The sequence below is a fragment of the Mus caroli genome, unplaced genomic scaffold (genome assembly GCF_978045245.1).
Source record: "Mus caroli unplaced genomic scaffold, Mus_caroli_1 scaffold_3, whole genome shotgun sequence".
In the NCBI taxonomy this organism is placed as follows: domain Eukaryota; kingdom Metazoa; phylum Chordata; class Mammalia; order Rodentia; family Muridae; genus Mus; species Mus caroli.
In genome coordinates, this window is record NW_028227258.1 from 126,567,750 (window position 1) to 126,575,113 (window position 7,364).

At 39.1% G+C, this 7,364-nt stretch overlaps 1 non-coding gene across 1 annotated transcript; it reads left to right on the forward strand.

Moving 5' to 3' along the window:
- The first annotated feature begins 3,354 nt into the window (after positions 1–3,354).
- Positions 3,355–3,461, forward strand: LOC115030300 (U6 spliceosomal RNA). The gene has a single exon (XR_003835887.1). It is a non-coding gene; the product is annotated as a U6 spliceosomal RNA (small nuclear RNA).
- Positions 3,462–7,364: the final 3,903 nt, after the last annotated feature.

The following is a 7,364-nucleotide window of genomic DNA, read 5'->3' on the forward strand; positions in this document are numbered from 1 at the left end:
GAAGTCATGCCAAAAGCTTATAAATGCATACGTCTAAGTCATTATTTGGGAATGAGACGGGCTTAGAAAGGCTCATGGTTACACACTTTAGTGTTTGTTTTCTATTGTTTTTTTTTTTTCTTTGTTTCTGTTGAGAAAGTGTATGCTTACCTCACTTGCCCCCTTGAAGATAATAGCTGTTTTCTCTCTGGATCCTTTAAAAATTGGCTCCTTCTGTAGTTTTCATCTGACTTTTCTCTGAACTATTCCTCTGGTTAGGATTCATAGGACTTCTTGATGTAACTTGATATAACTTGATGTCTTCTACCAGATTTGCTGTTGTTGGTTAACATTTTGATTCTTCTGTCTTTGTGATGCTGGTTACTTGAGATGCATCTTTGTGAGCCTTGCTTGGAACTTGAGAAGAAGTATATTCTGCAGTTATTATGTTATCAGCATAAGTGTTACTTGTAGCAACTTTGTTATCTCTGCTATTTAAATATTTTCTTCTGCATTAATTTGCCGTCTTCAAAATAAATAAATAAAAATTATTGTTAAGGGACTTGGAGAGATGGCTCCATAAACGCCACTTGCTGCACTTGCAGAAGACCTGAGTTCCATTCCTACCACACATTTCTAGCTCACAACAGCCTGTAAGGCCAATTCCAAGGTATTCAATATTCTCTTTTAGTATCCACAGATACCCATTTACACATGGCACATGCTAACACAGACATACGTACACATGAATAAAAGATCATTGTTAAGAAACTCAACAACATCCATCAGATATGAATAATAAAAGCAAAAATAACTTTGTAAATATAAAATCCAACTGTTGAAAAGAAAGAATGTGACATAAATTGTAGGTTAGATATGGACAAAGAGAAAATTAATGAACCAGAAGATGTAAGTGAAAGAAATATTGAGTTTACAGGAAAAAAGATCAATATTATAATAGAGAAATTGAAAGATGTAGAAAATAGAATAAAAATTGTTAATATATCCCCACTCAGTGTCTTAGGGTAGAGAATAGGGAAACTGGAGAAGCTGCAGCATTTGACAGGAAAGCAAGAAAGAATGTTTTAGAACTGATGAAATAAATAAATCCACAAGAAGTATATAAAGTTGAGCTAAATAAAAAGAAATGTACAAAGATACACAATATAGTATGACAGACCACCAAAGAATGGATTGGCATTAACCTGAAAGGAAAGGGATGCCAACCAGAGTCTCCACAGATGAGGCAGAAAGCTAAAGAGGAGCAATCCCTTCAGAGTGTGAAAAGCAACTGTGTATGCAACACAGTTGTCTTTCCTAGACAACAGTGTGTGGGAGTCGTCACCTAAACAGCATCCCAGGTTGCTATGGACACCTCCTCACCACAGGAACTTCTAAAAGAGAAACTTCCACAAGGAAGGAGTTTGTCACCAAAACAAAATCTGACCTATAAGGTGATTAATTTGGTACAGATGTGGATATGTCTAAGATGCTATAATGTGTATCGAAAACAAGAGGGCAGAACCAGGAAGAAGGAAAGGAGAAATGAAAATCAAACAGACTGGGCTGGGGTTGGAGGAGGGAATCTAAATGTTAGCTTTTAAAAAATAAAGCACAGATTTAAAAGCCAGGCCTCAAATAGCCTCCAAATGAAAGTGGGCAGCTGACCTGGAGGTGTTCCAAAAATCTTTCTCTTGGGGGAATAGTCTTTAGCATACTTACTTTAAACTTGAATTGAATATGTACAATATAGTGTCAGTATTAATTCCTGAAAGAGTGTAGAGTTTTAACACATGGGGAACATATTAAACAATTTACTGAATGAACTTCTAAAAGGCAAGAAGAAGAAACAAAAGTTAAACAAATATGGGAAACTTTACATTGATAGGGTTCAAGTCCAGACAATTTTTTTTTAAAACGTAAGAGATACAAATGAATAAAATATCATTCTTACAAATCATGTTTTAACAGTTTCAGTAGTAGCATATGCAATGCAGAAGACTGATAAATAAAAAGATAAAAAGAATTACTAGATAATAACAGATAACTACATTAATATCTTTCTAATTCAGAAGTATACGTCTTTAATTATTTAAATATTTTATGGACTTTATTTTGTTTTCTGTATCTAAAAATCACAAATATAATTCTCTGTGGCTTAAGTCTTTCATAGTTAGCATTGCTTCTTTCCATATGCGTTTGCTGGTTTTGGTTTTTTATTTTGTTGCAGCATATTTGATCACAGAGTGAACCCCAAGATTGTGTTGTTTTCTGAAAAACAAACAAACAAACAAACAAACTGTTTCTAGTTGTGGTGTGGCTCAGCCCTTATCACATGTCTTTAATCCCTCTGGCTGGAATGCAGACATGCCCTTACCACACATCTTTAATCCCAAACAATGAACTTAAAATTAGTTTGTAGAAGGAAATACTCATGTTTGAAAGTGATGTGTAATTGAGTGGCAGAAAAGGTGATGAATCAGAGAAAGTTTTGACAGAACAGAATATGCCCAGTTCTCAGGAGATGAGAGGAAAGGGAAACTACTTAAGCAAGAGTAGCATAGAGAAAAAAAGGAAGGAGGCAGTTTTAATGGGACAATTGTACAGAGACAGGTTGCAGAGAGAAAACAAGCTAGACACAGGTGAAGATAGAATGAGCCAGAGAATGAGAATGAGCCAGATCAGAACAGATTGCCAGAGTTAGTTGACATCAAGCAGAACAAGTCATACGCCAAGAGAGAAGCCATATTGAATCAGTCATCTTGGAGAGGAGTTTGAGGCAGAATAGCTGAGTTGATTCAGCCAACCAGAGTTCAGATAGAACTAGGAAGGGTTGAGCTTATTCTGTAGCAAGTCTCAGAGGCTGAAAACATTCAAGGACCACTTGTACAAAGGCTAGAAGGTTCCATTACTAGGTCTAGGTTAGCCAATGGAGGCATTGGAGATAACAATTACTTCAGGCAAATAAAAGATGCATTTACATTATTTTTTATTTCTCTGTCTGTCTCTGTCTGTCTGTCTGTCTGTCTGTCTCTCTCTCTCTGTGTATGTGTGTGTTTATGCATGTATATGCCATTATGCATGTGTAGAGATGCACAAATACCTTTAGGGGTCAGTTCTTCTTTTCCACCTTATTAAGGCAGGATGACCTGCCAGGAGTCTGGTGTTTTCACATTGCCATGAGAGTGTTGGACCTACACATGCACCCTACCACTGCACCTGGCTTTTTACACAGGGTCTAGGGACTTAGCTCTCCTCATCAGGCCTGTTTGATTTATAGGACTCTTGTGGGAGAACATTGGAGATGCTTTCCCTAACACATTCTGCTAAGGATAGGGAACTAGTGCCCCAAGAAGCTTCAGAATCCTTTGGGAGGTGCTCGCTTCGGCAGCACATATACTAAAATTGGAACGATACAGAGAAGATTAGCATGGCTCCTGCGCAAGGATGACACACAAATTCGTGAAGCGTTCCATATTTTTTTAGGGAAGCAGAAAACCCGGCCTGAGTAGGGGCACAAGCCCCTTCCGGTCCGACCAGCACTGGGGTAACTAGGGCACAGAGTCGGCTGACACCCGCCAGCTACTCACAACACCAGCCATGGGATCTTAAGACTTCAGGTGATCCGTCCACCATCCCAGCCAGAGGACAGGTCCCCGCCGAGCCCGGGAGCCCTTTGCGTCAGGATCAGCAGGAGCCATCTTGGTTCCTGGACTCCGCCGAACTTAGTCCTCACACGTGAGAGTATGCACCACAGAAGCTGACAGCTTCTGGGACAGGCGGGAGCCACAGAGCTACTGAGGCAGCACCCTTTTCAGGCCTCAGACATCCGGCCACCTTCCTGGCCAGAGGACAGGTGTCCACCCAGCCCAGGAGGCTTTTGCCTCTAGATTGCTGGTAGTCATCTTGGTTCCGGGACTCCACCGAACATAGTCTGCACAGGTGAGAGTGTGCACCACACAAGCTGACAGCTTCTGTGACCTGCCAAAGCAACACAGCTTCTGGGAAAGGTCCTGTTTGGGGCCTTCATCTTCTGCCAGGAGGAGGTCCAAACACCAGATATCTGTGCACCTTCCCTGAAAGAGGAGAGCTTGCCTGCAGAGAGTGCTCTGACCACTGAAACTCAGAGGAGAGAGCCTGTCTCCCAGGTCTGCTGATAGATGGTAATCAGAATCACCAGAAGAACAATCTCTAAACAGAGACAACTATAACAACTAACTCCAGAGATTACCAGATGGCGAAAGGTAAACATAATAATCTTACTAACAGAAACCAGGACCACTCACCATCATCAGAACCCACCACTCCCACTTAACCCAGTCCAGGGCACCCCAACACACCGGAAAAGCTAGACCCGGATCTAAAAGCATATCTCATGATGATGTAGAGGACATCAAGAAGAACTTTAATAACACACTTAAAGAACTACAGGAGAACACTGCTAAACAGGTAGAAGATATTAAAGAGGAAGCACAAAAATTCCTTAAAGAATTGCAGAACACTGCTAAACAGGTAGAAGACATTAAAGAGGAAGCACAAAAATCCCTTAATGAATTGAAGGAAAACCAGACCAAACAGGTGATGGAATTGAATAAAACCATCCAAGACATAAAAAGGCAAGTAAACACAATAAAAAAAACCCAAATTGAGGCAACGCTGCAGATAGAAACCCTAGGAAAGAAATCTGGAACCATAGATGCGAACATCAGCAACAGAATACAAGAGATGGAAGAGAGAATCTCAGGTACAGAAGACTCCATAGAGAACATCGGCACAACAATCAAAGAAAATACAAAATCCAAAAAGATCCTAACTCAGAACATCCAGGAAATACATGACACAATGAGAAGACCAAACCTACGGATAATAGGAGTAGATGAGAATGAAGATTTTCAACTCAAAGGACCAGCAAATATCTTCAACAAAATTATAGAAGAAAACTTCCCAAATCTAAAGAAAGACATGCCCATGAACATACAAGAAGCCTACAGAACTCCAAATAAACTGGACCAGAAAAGAAATTCCTCCTGACACATAATAATCAGAACAACAAATGCACTAAATAAAGATAGAATACTAAAAGCAGTAAGGGAAAAAGGTCAAGTAACATATAAAGGCAAGCCTATCAGAATTACACCAGATTTTTCACCAGAGACTATGAAAGCCAGAAGGGCCTGGACAGATGTTATACAGAAACTAAGAGAACACAAATTCCAGCCCAGGCTACTATACCCAGCCAAACTCTCAATTACCATAGATGGAGAAACCAAAGTATTCCACGACAAAACCAAATTCACACATTATCTTTCCACGAATCCCGCCCTTCAAAGGATAATAACAGAAAAAAACCAATACAAGGATGGAAACCACATCCTAGAAAAAGCAAGAAGGTAATCCCTCAACAAACCTAAAAGAAGACAGCCACAAAAACAGAATGCCAACTCTAAAAACAAAAATAAAAGGAAGCAACAATTACTTTTCCTTAATATCTCTTAATATCAATGGACTCAACTCCCCAATAAAAAGACATAGACTAACAGACTGGCTACACAAACAGGACCCAACATTTTGATGCTTACAGGAAACTCATCTCAGGAAAAAAGACAGACACTACCTCAGAATGAAAGGATGAAAAAAACAATTTTCCAAGCAAATGGTAGGAAGAAACAAGCTGGAGTAACCATCCTAATATCTAATAAAATCAACTTCCAACCCAAAGTCATCAAAAAAGACAAGGAAGGGCACTTCATACTCATCAAATGTAAAATCCTCCAAGAGGAACTATCAATTCTGAATATCTATGCTCCAAATAGAAGGGCAGCCACATTCATTAAAGATACTTTAGTAAAGCTCAAAGAACACATTGCACCTCACACAATAATAGTGGGAGACTTCAACACACCACTTTCACCAATGGACAGATCATGGAAGCAGAAACTAAACTGGGACACAGTGAAACTAACAGAGGTTATGAAACAAATGGATCTGACAGATATCTACAGAACATTTTATCCTAAAACAAAAGGATATACCTTCTTCTCAGCACCTCACGGTACCTTCTCCAAAATTGACCACATAATTGGTCACAAAACAAGCCTCAACATATATAAAAATATTAAAATTGTCCCATGCATCCTATCAGATCACCATGGACTAAGACTGATCTTCAATAACAACATAAATATTAGAAAGCCAACACACACATGGAAACTAAACAACACTCTTCTCAATGATACCTTGGTCAAGGAAGGAATAAAGAAAGAAATTAAGGACTTTTTGGAGTTTAATGAAAATGAAGCCACAACATACCCAAAGTTATGGGACACAATGAAAGCATTTCTAAGAGGAAAACTCATAGCTCTGAGTGCCTCCAAAAAGAAACTAGAGAGAGCACACATTAGCAGCTTGACAACACACCTAAAAGCTGTAGAACAAAAGGAAGGAAAGTCACCCAAGAGGAGTAGACAGCAGGAAATAATCAAACTCAGGGGTGAAATCAACCATGTAGAAACAAGAAGAACTATTCAAAGAATCAACCAATCGAGGAGCTCGTTCTTTGAGAAAATCAACAGGATAGATAAACCCTTAGTCAGAGTCACTAGAGGGCACAGGGAAAGTATTCTAATTAACAAAATCAGAAATAAAAAGGGAGACATAACAACAGATCCTGAAGAAATCCAAAACACCATCAGATCCTTCTACAAAAGGCTATACTCAACAAAACTGGAGAACCTGGATGAAATGGACAAGTTTCTAGACAGATACCAGGTACCAAATTTAAATCAAGATCAGGTTAATGACCTAAACAGTCCTATATCACCTAAAGAACTAGAAGCAGTCATTAATAGTCTCCCAACCAAAAAGAGCCCAGGACCAGATGGGTTTAGTGCAGAGTTCTATCAGACCTTCAAAGAAGATCTAATCCCAATTCTTCACAAACTATTCCACAAAATAGAAACAGAAGGTACTCTACCCAACTCATTCTATGAAGCCACAATTACTCTGATACCTAAACCACAAAAAGACCCAACAAAGATAGAGAACTTCAGACCAATTTCCCTTATGAATATCAATGCAAAAATACTCAATAAAGTTCTCACTAACTGAATCCAAGAACACATCAAAACAATCATCCTTCCTGACCAAGTAGGTTTCATCCCAGGGATGCAAGGATGGTTCAATATACAGAAATCCATCAACGTAATCCAGTATATAAACAAACTCAAAGACAAAAACCACATGATCATCTCGTTAGATGCTGAGAAAGCCTTTGACAATATCCAACACCCATTCATGATAAAAGTCTTGGAAAGATCAGGAATTCAAGGCCCATACCTAAACATGATAAAAGCAATCTACAGCAAACCAGTAGCCAACATCAAAGT